Below are 12,308 nucleotides of genomic sequence, written 5' to 3' on the forward strand. Positions count from 1 at the left end.
AGGAGGAATGAATCAACCACCTCCAGGACGCGTCTGTGCGTACAGCGGTCCGGAGGTGGTTAAAATGGCTGCCTACATTTTGAGCGATTCATGCTTCAGATTCACAGAAATCTGAATCCTTTGGGAAATTCAATTTGTGCCAAATCAATTCACTCAGCTCTTATAGATCTGATAATGTGGCAATGCAAAAGTAGTAAAACATGAAAAAACTACATAAATCTGGTGTTACGCAATCGTACTGACCCAGCGAATTAAAGTAGCATATTTTTTATGGCGCATGTTGATCGGATCAAAATCGAAGGATGAATAAAAAGTTATGGCTTTTGGAATGCGAAGAGGAAAATAAAAAAAAAAAAAAAAAAGCACTGTGCCTTTAAAGGGACAGTAAACCCTAAAAAAAACATATGTAACACAAATATATTTAATGCATAGTGCACACACAGCTATGTCTACAGGGTGCTCCCCAAACTACGGCCATAAACAGTTTAGAAGAGATCTGGCAGACAAAGCACTTTCTTCTTCCTCATCTCCACCCACAGGCAATAGAGAGCCTATGCCTTTTCTCTGCTAATTAGGGCTGGGCTGAATATCTGGCCCCAGGGGCGTAACTACCATAGCGGCAGACTATGCGACTGCTATGGGGTCCAGGGTAAGAGGGAGCCCAGTCTTAGTTGGGATTATCTTCTCTTCTACTGGAGGTGAAAATTTGGTCAGGACTCTACCCTCTAAAGGAACAACTTTTAGCAAATGAAGCAGTGGAAAAATGCCCCAACGGTCATTGAAAAGGGTTAAGGCAGAAACCCTTCTGTCTTGTGTGGAGGGCCTGGTTTGATTCTTGCTATGGGCCCCTTACTTCCCTATGTACGCCACTGTCTGGCCCTGTCAATTTTGCGGCAGGTGGAAGCTTCTTCAACTTCAGGGACAGCCCCTCACAGGTGAAGAAGTCCTGCTGATGAGGCAAATCGATTTATTAGAATCGATTTGCTCATCTCTAGTTTTAACCCAATTTTCCCAGGACCTTGAAATTCAAATCTGCCTATGGTCTAGCTTTAGCACTATTTGAGAGTGAGGAGAATGGTTTATTTAGGTAGACCTAGTATTTAGCAGTTGCTATTACAGCTCCAGATAATGTGCTAAGAGACTAAGAGATTCCTTACAATAAAATGGCCATGATCACTGTGTAGACAGAAATTATCCAGACTAAATCCAGCCACCTCCTCCTAAACTTTCTGGCTCATATGCACTAGCATCAGAGGGGGAGATGGAGGGGTGAGAAGACATGGCTGCCACCTGAGAGAGCAATGTACTGCTTTTCTATTGTATATTTCATGGTCTGTAATTATGATGTCTGATGTAGCGAGAGCAAAAAACAGAGCCACATAAGGATATTAGATTAGGTTTTGTTAGTTGGATTCTGGCTTTAGTGGCCGTTTAAGGTCAAAAAGAGCAATGTCCTTAAAGGCTTAAAGTTCCCTATAGAGAACATTACATACTGTACATTGGACTATAACAGGTATGATTTACAAGCTGAACTTAGAAAGCTTGACTTTACTACGCCGTCATTCCTTTCCACTACATATTTGTTTTGTACAATATTATTTCTCTATCATGAGCTGCAATCCTTTCCTGACATGTGGATTTTACACTTATCATCTCCCCCCTTTCCTGTGCTCAGCGTGTAACTCCTGAACTTATGAACAGCTTGTGAATCCTGCTATCATTCCAGGCTCACAGGAGCATGAAGCCATCTCACTGCTGGAACACTATGGATGAGATTTCACAACACCTGCAAATGAAGCATGTGTACTGTGTTAACTGAAATGTCATACTTGCATCGGCCAAATGCACCTGCTGTTTCTGCTGGGGTAAGATTATGCACTCAGATTCCATAAAATGCATAGTGGAGTCGTTTGGATTTGTTTCCGCTCCACTATGCAAGAAAACAAACGGGGCTGCAGGAAAAAAATGGCAGCAGATGCACTGGAATGATGAGACTGGAAGGCAATTTGTTCATGGAAGTGTGATACAATAATAAGGGTCTGCAGACAACGATGAAGCATGATGGAGGTTCCTAGCAAGTTTGGGGAACATTTCAGTAAATGGAGTTGGGTATTTGATCAGGATTAATGGTGTCCTGAAGGCTAAGAAATACAAAGAGATACCTATCTATCAGGCAATAGCATCAGGGAGGCATCTGGCTGGCTTCAAATTCATTCTGCAGCAGGACAACGACCCAAAACATACAGCCAATGTCATTAAGAACTGTCTTCAGTGTAAAGAAGAACAAGGAGCTCTGGAAGTGATGGTATGACCCACACAGAGCCCTGATCTCAACATCATCTAATTTGTCTGGGATTACATAAAGAGAAATAAATATTTGAGCAAGCCTACATGCAGATCTATGGTTAGTTCTTCAAGATGCATGGATGAACCACCCTCCCTAGTTCCTTCAAAAACTACGTGTAACTGTACCTAGAAAAACTGATGCTATTTTGAAGGCAAAGGCTGGTCTCACCAAATTTAGATTTTGATTTAGCTCTCTATTTCGTTCATTCACTTTGCATTATGTTAATTGATAAAAAATAAACTATAAGCGCTTCTATTTTTGAAAGCCTTTTAATTTTGCAATTTTTTTCCTCACCTGCCTAAAACTTTTGCACAGTACTGTATACAGTGGATATAAAAAGTCTACACACCCGTGTTAAAATTTCAGGTTTCTGTGCTGCTTGATTGCGGAAATCTGCAATTTAAAAATTCGAAAGAAAAAATTAGCATTACGAAAATTCGCAATCAACACTTCTCCTAAACTCAAAAATATTGCAGCCTTCTCATTGGCCCACAAGCTAGAAGCAGGGAGGGATCATGTGTACTGATTAAAAAAAAAATCTCGAATATTCGAAATTACGAATATATTTCACTATATTCTAAATATTCGTGAATTCTCGAAGTGCCGATATTCGCGATAAAAATTCGCAATTCGAATATTCGTGATCAACACTACTGAACAGGGCTGTGCACAGGAGATGCCCTCACAATCTGACAGATTTGGAGTGAGCAAATCTTGCCAAGTCAAAATGTGCCATGCTGATAGACTCATACCCAAAAAGACTGAGTGCTGTAATAAAATCAAAAGGTGCTTCAACAAAGTATTAGTTTAAGGGTGTGCATACTTATGCAACCATATTATTTTATGTTTATATTTTTTTTCCCTCCACCTAAAAGATTTCAGTTTGTTTTTCAATTGAGTTGTACAGTTTATAGGTCACATTAAAGGTGGAAAAAGTTCTGAAAAGATTTATCTTTGTCTCATTTTTTTACATCACAGAAACCTGACATTTTAACAGGGGTGTGTAGACTTTTTATATCCACTGTATGTGTAACCAAACTTGGATTGACCATCCTGACCATATAGCTTATTTGATCCTATATTTGAGCCTTTTCTTCTTTTGTAGTTGTAATTAACAGCAGAGTGTCCTGGGACAAGAATGTCTGCACCTGGGGACAAAAAATGTGTTCAAGACCAGAAATGTATGGGCACTATGCAAAGCTATTATGCATATATGAGCTGTTCATGGGTGTGTGTACTGGAGATCATGTTCTGTCCATGACAGACTGTGTGTGATCTCTGCACCGCTGGAGGAAAGACTGGCTTCAGTACTGAGTGACAGAGAGATTCTATTTAGTGCAAAACTAGCTGAAGGCCAGTAACTCCAAGTACAGTGGCAAGTACAGCCTGAGGGACACATTGTGGGGCATTAGTGCCACAGAGCAAAACTGCCCACCATGCCTCACAAGGAAAAAGACACCAGATGTACAGTAGGACTGACTGCAAAGGGATGTAAAGGAACTGGCTTCCGGAACCTTGAGTTTATAGTAGGGCTTCTTATCTGGATCCACATGTCTTAGCCCGAGGTGAGAGCATTTCCCTCAATGTGGAGGACCTCTTGTGTCATGGATTACACAGAGAACATGTAATGCATCATTTCCCCTGTGGTGGTGCTGCAGGGAAATTCAACAGTGATTGATGGGTTCTTAACAAATTAGATATGAGGGTCCCAGAAGGAGAGCACTTTGTAATCAATTTATTCTCAAGAAACCCTTCTAACAACTTGGTATTGTCCAAAACAGATAACCCTTTAAAAGAGGACCTGCCACTTCTCCTGGCCTGTCTGTTTTAAGAACTACTTGCATTCCTTAAGTATTACTGATCCTGAAGCATCTATTTTTATGACTTTATATTGTGCCGTTCCTTTTTTTTTATTCCTGCTAGGGGTTATGAATGAATTACCAGTAGTTTGCCATGAAGGTCCAGGTGGGTGTTACCAATTGGGGGGGAAATTGTCCCTGCACAGTCGGACAATGGCAGCAAAGATTGGTTAATGTGCAGGCCACCAACTGGTAACACCCATCTGGATCTTCATTGCAAACTGCCTGGAATTCAATCATAACTCCTAGCAGGAATAATAAAGAAATAGCACAATATAATTTATTCATAACTTCTAGTAGAATAACAAAGGAATGACACAACATAGAGACATAGCAATAGATGCTCCAGAATTGTTATTAGCTGGGGGTGCAAGTAGTTACTAAAACAGACATGTCAGGAGAGGTGACAGGTCCTCTTTAAGACAACGTGGCCCAGTCCATAACAGTTCAATACATAATCAATAAAATTCAGTTCAGACACATCTCTGGTAAATGAGTACAGTTCAGGATTGCAGGAGGTGTAGCTCAACCACCTCTATTACATAGGTGAAACAAGACCAGAGACCTTGCAGTTTTGACTGGGCCGTAATTAATGACAATGACTAATGCCCAGTTGGATCCTAACAAATATCATTATGCACAAGGGAACCATAGGTCATTGTGGAATGAGTAGATACTAATATTAGCAAACAAATCATTAAGCTCATCATTATCTGTAACGTCATTAAGCATTGATTGCACAGCTCGTCCAGCAGCGAGAAGCTGATAGCTCTCCATTTGTGCTATATCAGTAAACACCATTCTTTAGCCTCCTGAGCACATCAGATACAGTATCAGAAAAATTCAGTCACCAAAGAGTTTCAGGGGTTATCCACTGGTTAATGGCTCTTTAAACTTCTTCTTTTCATAAAACCATGATGAAAGACCTGGTTAATAGATAAAGCTGATGATCTGAGACATATACATGCAAGGTTCACTGATAATAGTTGGGGAGGATTATTTGCTAATGATAGGGAAAGGAATGACGAAGACAACAATTTGATTAAAAAGATACACAATCACCTAATGGAGGAAGCAAAGTACATTGGATGTCCTGGCCTTGGTGCAAAAACATTACTTGGCTGCCGTAACTAACCATCAAGGATTTCATCAGACACTGTATCCAAGTCAGAGCCCTTCATTGAAGGTATACCTCCGAGACTCTTCCCTCCCTACGTCCAAGAGAAAATACCACTGTATGGACATACAGTGGGGTACATTGCCTATAGGGTCCCTTTTTAAAAAAAAAATGTCTAATGTAGGACAGATTTTGATTTTGGATGCCTCAGCATTATGGAAAAGAGCAGTGTACTGTGCTATTCTATACATTTAAAAACAAGGCATGTGCAGTGACGCAGTGGATTAATGCGAAAGGGGTTAATAATATGATTCACTGATAGAGAGACAATACTCAGGCTCACTGTTTCAAAATGTTTACTGTGATGATGATTTGTAAACTGTGAATCCCTAGAGGTGATATATAGGTAGGAATTAATTAAAAAATAATTAAAAGTGGCATTTGTTTAGCTGGTTGCCAGGCCTCCATCAACCCTCAACACACCCACCCTGCCCGGCTTATGAGAGTGCAAAGTTCCTAGCTAGTAGAGCTAAAGTGAAGACCTACTTTGGTGTGCCCTGCCAAGTAGGCCTGAAGAGAAGTCTTATCCAGGAAAACACCATTTCTGAAAGTGGGAAACTGCCAGAAAGCAACTCTACAAAGATGTATTCCTCAGAGAGGAGAGAAAGCCTTGAATATATACAGAAGGTAGAGAACCATTTTAAGGACCTTGGTTGTACTGAGACAGTGGGGTAAATGCATGTTTATGGCATGTTTAGACTTTAATGCATGAGGGAAGGGTTAATTGCCTCTGGTACCCGCCATACTTCTGAGATGGATTGGCAGAAAGTATATTGAGAAAGATTGTGTTTTTTTGGGAAGATTTCAAAGTGAATCTAGAGAGAAAATCAGGAACGATTGCTACCATCATTGCCACCTCCTATATACAGCCTTTGGAAAAAGTCTACTCTGTAGAATACTTGAGAATTGTGCCTGTAGCTTGCATTCTTACTGTAACTCCCATAATCTATTTAGTAAAGAGAAACTTTACTTATTATAACTTAATAGGCCTTGTCATTGACTCCACCATCCATCTGCAGGTACTGCAACTTCCCTCCTGCCTTGCACCCTGTTATCCACCAGACAGGAGCCCCCAAGAACCCAGGGTATACCTTGGGTTGTGCCCTTCGATCCACTGCATGCACAGCCTGCAGAAGCACCAGGGAGAGAGACTAGCCACCATAAGGACTAAAACCACCCTCATTTCCACCATCAATATTCCCATCCTATCCTTCCCTGTGGTCCGGCATTCTGCACATGGGGCCTGAGGTGTGCCAGAAGAGAACTCTTGACATGCACCAAGTGAATGAGGCCCTACGGATATGCCTTCCCATTGATCATGTAGAACACTAGGGGGCGGGGGGAATTTATCATCAGATCTACACCAGTATTTTGGCATAAACTACATATTTCTGCTAAAATATGCAGCTTTTATTTTTTTAAAAAGAGATGAAATTATACATTTTTCAAACCAGCACCTGGATATGAATACTTTTGTAATTACATGTAATTAAAAACTTAGTATAGCCAGTGAGTTATTCAATAAAATGTATCTATATAGCGCCACCTGCCATTTGTTCTTTTCCTCATTTCTTGTCCACCTTATTAAGGTGGTTGCACGTGCTCAGTTTAAATCTTCAACTTCTACCACCCTCATCTTCTGTTATAAGCTGTGTTCAGTTACAGGAAAAGAGCTACAGCAGAAAGAACACATCCCCTGAGAAAGGATCCATGTGAGGTACAGGGCTGGTTCTAGCTATGTTAGAAAGAAATTGTCGGATTCAGCACAAAATTGAGAGGAACAGAGCTACAATGGAGTCCGTTAAGTGGGAATCTGTTTTTTACCAGACAAAAAAGTCCTACATGCAGGACATTTCTGGCTAGTCTCTTACACAGAATCTGTCATTATACGCAGGAGAGCTAGAGCATAATTTTATTTGCTAGAGTGGAGAGCATCAGATCTTTATGTACCTGGCTTGCGGCCAAGAGGAGTGATTAAGTGAATCACTGGTCATCAGCCCACCGGCAAATTTCCCTGTAGGATCTATGGCCAGTCCACCCATGTTCAGCCTTGTTTAGCCTGCAGTTTAGAGCATCCACCTCTGCACTAGCGTTGTTCAGGTTCTTTCCTCTACACATAGAGGAAGCCGCCTAGTCATGGTTACTGGCCTAGGTGTAGAAAGATCTTTGTACTGACCATTTATTTATTAATATACTGTCATAACCTTAAAAGGGTTATCCTGGAAAAAATATTGATAACCTACCTTCAGGAGAGATCATCAATATTAGATCTGCCGGGGTACGACACCCGGGACCGCCGCAGATCAGCTGTTAGAAGAGGTCGGGCTGATTGACGGGGGTGCATCTACTTGGACCTTCGCTGATGTGATAATGATGACCTATCCTATAATCATTATCATTTCCAGGATAACCCCTTTTAAGCTGTCTTTTCCAAATGAAATAACCCCAATTTACTCATAATGGTTTTGTTAGAACCAATATTAGTTTTGCGGTAAATTCATGAAAGCTTTATTTATCGTTACTACCATCATTACCACGACTGCCATCCCCTGCCGCCTTGCTTCTGTTTATTTTGGGACAGTCAGAGGAGCATTGATTTGCATAGCAAATGGCAGAAAAGCGCTTTTAGCTAGGTAGTAAGATGAAACTTCTGAAACAACTAGGACATCTGGTAACCCTTTGGATGTATAAATGCTTCCTCCCTCGGAGAGTATCACATTGTCTTGTACTGTACAGATGAATAACAATAAGTGAAGAGAGAGTGTTTCGTAGCTTTCCAAGACGGAGGCCGCTTCCCACAAAGTGAAATGCTTGAAAATTGAAACAGTTGCAAGTTTCCTTTTTTCTTGCTTCGAGCGTATACAAGGATACATCCAAAGCAATTAGAAATACAGAGGAACTGTAACAAAGTGGCCTGAGACGCGGAATGTGAAGAAATGATCCGAACACTGATTACATAACTCTGATTGTCTCCTGAGTATTGTTTACAGGAAAGCTGACCAGCAATAATGGCACCAGACAGGAAAACTTATCAGAAACAGACTGCTCCAGAAGATGATAAAGTGTACACAACCGTAAGCAATTTCAATCAGGGGAGGTAGTACGGAGGTATCTGCCTTATCTCCTTTGACATTCGCCATTAACTTGTTTGCAAAACTGTCACTGAAAAGTGATGTAACTCTGTGTAACACTTGATAAGGTTCTACCATCTGTAGCCCCTCAGTGAGTAAAGCTGGCCATACACATTCAATAGCTGTCGCCCAAACGATCATTCAGCCGACAGCTATTTCTCCCGACTTCCTAACAACTCCTCCATACACATACATGTTCGGATCAGCCAAACATGTACTGTATGTGTATTCTATGGGGAGAGTGGAGAATAATGCTGTCAGACAGTGGTGATTATCTCCCAGGAAAACAAAAAGTTGTGGTAAACACAAAAGGGGAGAGGCACTCGTAGGGTAGTAGGTCTAATGTTTAGAGAGGTATTAGATGATTGTGCTCACCTTTATGTGTTGTACAGGCATAGGCACAACACTAGTTATTGCATGTAAATACAATGTGTCAAATGAGTCAAATTCTAAGACCATGGAGTAGCCAACCCTCTGGTAGGAGTAAACAGAACGGATAAAAGGATGCAGACAATAGGAAGGGCCTGTACAACTTGAACACCTCCTGGCATGTTTCCATCAGGAGGTGTCCAAGTTGTGTAAGCCCTCCCTATTGTCTGTATCCTTTTATCCGTTCCAGGAAAACAAAATTATTAATATTCATTTTGCCCAATACCCAATAAAAGGTTGCCAGTCCTGCTGAAATGAGTGGTTTTGGCCAATATTAATCTAATGTGTATGGCCAACTTTATTGCTGTATATGAGGAAAGTTCCTCCCACTGTGGGTTCCTCCAACTCTAAAGGCTTTCATGCAGATTAGTGTATTGTTGGCCAAACCCACCGAGAATGACGGGCTCAGCTGAGACTCTCATGTGTATGAGGAGCTCCCAACTTTCTCCCGACAACAGATTTCAGAAGAAAGGAGGATAAGGCTGTTGGAGTTCAATAAGCCTGATCTTTTGTTCTCACGGATGATAAGCCAGAGGTGCCTGACAGCCCATTGAGGACACATGCATGGCCAGCCAAGCTAAGCATGCATTTGTATGGGGGGGTCAACAGTATAGCTGTCAGCCAAATGAGCTAAAATGCTCTATAATATACCTACCAGAGTAGCGGACATGTAATTGCCCCCTGTCAACAGGATGTTGATTTCACCATCCTGCATCGTAGAGGAAGAACCATCTTTGGAGTGATGGGGACCGAATTCAGCAGGGGCAAGATAAATATGATCACCACTGCGGGTCGGCCACTCTGGGAGATCTGTTATAGTTTTGGATAAATTAAGCTTGAAATAAATTGTAGATAATGACAACTGGCTAGAATTAGGCTCTGTAGTGGAAGATAAAAAGCTGGTCTGATGACTAAAGGAACTTGACTCTACACTGCGTGCAGAATTATTAGGCAAATGAGTATTTTGACCACATCATCCTCTTTATGCATGTTGTCTTACTCCAAGCTGTATAGGCTCGAAAGCCTACTACCAATTAAGCATATTAGGTGATGTGCATCTCTGTAATGAGAAGGGGTGTGGTCTAATGACATCAACACCCTATATTAGGTGTGCATAATTATCAGGCAACTTCCTTTCCTTTGGCAAAATGGGTCAAAAGAAGGACTTGACAGGCTCAGAAAAGTCAAAAATAGTGAGATATCTTGCAGAGGGATGCAGCACTCTTAAAATTGCAAAGCTTCTGAAGCGTGATCATTGAACAATCAAGCGTTTCATTCAAAATAGTCAACAGGGTCGCAAGAAGCGTGTGGAAAAACCAAGGCGCAAAATAACTGCCCATGAACTGAGAAAAGTCAAGCGTGCAGCTGCCAAGATGCCACTTGCCACCAGTTTGGCCATATTTCAGAGCTGCAACATCACTGGAGTGCCCAAAAGCACAAGGAGTGCAATACTCAGAGACATGGCCAAGGTAAGAAAGGCTGAAAGACGACCACCACTGAACAAGACACACAAGCTGAAACGTCAAGTCTGGGCCAAGAAATATCTCAAGACTTATTTTTCTAAGGTTTTATGGACTGATGAAATGAGAGTGAGTCTTGATGGGCCAGATGGATGGGCCCGTGGCTGGATTGGTAAAGGGCAGAGAGCTCCAGTCCGACTCAGACGCCAGCAAGGTGGAGGTGGAGTACTGGTTTGGGCTGGTATCATCAAAGATGAGCTTGTGGGGCCTTTTCGGGTTGAGGATGGAGTCAAGCTCAACTCCCAGTCCTACTGCCAGTTTCTGGAAGACACCTTCTTCAAGCAGTGGTACAGTAAGAAGTCTGCATCCTTCAAGAAAAACATGATTTTCATGCAGGACAATGCTCCATCACACGCGTCCAAGTACTCCACAGCGTGGCTGGCAAGAAAGGGTATAAAAGAAGAAAATCTAATGACATGGCCTCCTTGTTCACCTGATCTGAACCCCATTGAGAACCTGTGGTCCATCATCAAATGTGAGATTTACAAGGAGGGAAAACAGTACACCTCTCTGAACAGTGTCTGGGAGGCTGTGGTTGCTGCTGCACGCAATGTTGATGGTGAACAGATCAAAACACTAACAGAATCCATGGATGGCAGGCTTTTGAGTGTCCTTGCAAAGAAAGGTGGCTATATTGGTCACTGATTTGTTTTTGTTTTGTTTTTGAATGTCAGAAATGTATATTTGTGAATGTTGAGATGTTATATTGGTTTCACTGGTAAAAATAAATAATTGAAATGGGTATATATTTGTTGTTTGTTAAGTTGCCTAATAATTATGCACAGTAATAGTCACCTGCACACACAGATATCCCCCTAAAATAGCTAAAACTAAAAACAAACTAAAAACTACTTCCAAAAATATTCAGCTTTGATATTAATGAGTTTTTTGGGTTCATTGAGAACATGGTTGTTGTTCAATAATAAAATTAATCCTCAAAAATACAACTTGCCTAATAATTCTGCACTCCCTGTATTTGATGCCATATAATTCATGGTCTAGGAATTTTTATCACCAACCAGTATTATTTTCAAGGACTACAGCTAACCTTAAAGGGGTATTATCATCTGAGACAATGAGGGCATGTCGCTAGATAATGCCCCCATTATCTGATAGGTGCGGGTCCCACCTCTCCCCATAGTAGTGAATGAACCGCTCCCATTGTGCTATTCTCAGCAACCCCATAAAAAATAAATGGAGGGCAGCTGCGCATGTGCAGTGCGCCCTCCACAACTTTTGGGGCTCCATTCTCGATATAGGTGCAGGTCCCAGTGGTGGGACCTGCACCTATCAGACAATGGGGGCCTATCCTAGCGATATGCCCCCATTGTTTGAGATGGGAAATCCCCTTTAAGTTGGCCATATGCTAAATTTAAGGAAGAGAATGATTGCAAGGTCCAATGTGCAAAGCTATAGATAAACAATTTTGTGCTACATGGACTCCACTTGTAAATGTGGAAAACTAAAGTAGAAAATAGTCCAGCATCTCAGAATCCATACATCGGGGCTTTATTCAAGAAAATCCATTCATAACAAGTGGTTGCAAAAAGATCCAAACAAATCCTGCGCGTTTCAGAGAACTTCCACATTCTTACAGATCACAGCAGATCGATGGGGATCCCGGCAGGGACTCTTTGTTATCTGCATATTGTCAGGGGACCCTAATATCAAATTGGGACGATCCAAAGTGTAGATCCCCTTACATATCAACTCTCATGTGAAATATTAAATATTTTCTAAATTTTTATGACAGTTCAATTTATTTGAAAACAACGTAAACTTTATATTAAAATGAGAATAAACGAAGCAAGATAACATGCTGCCAATAAGTTAAAGTGCCCATCA

This window comes from Bufo bufo, chromosome 4, assembly GCF_905171765.1.
Source record: "Bufo bufo chromosome 4, aBufBuf1.1, whole genome shotgun sequence".
In the NCBI taxonomy this organism is placed as follows: domain Eukaryota; kingdom Metazoa; phylum Chordata; class Amphibia; order Anura; family Bufonidae; genus Bufo; species Bufo bufo.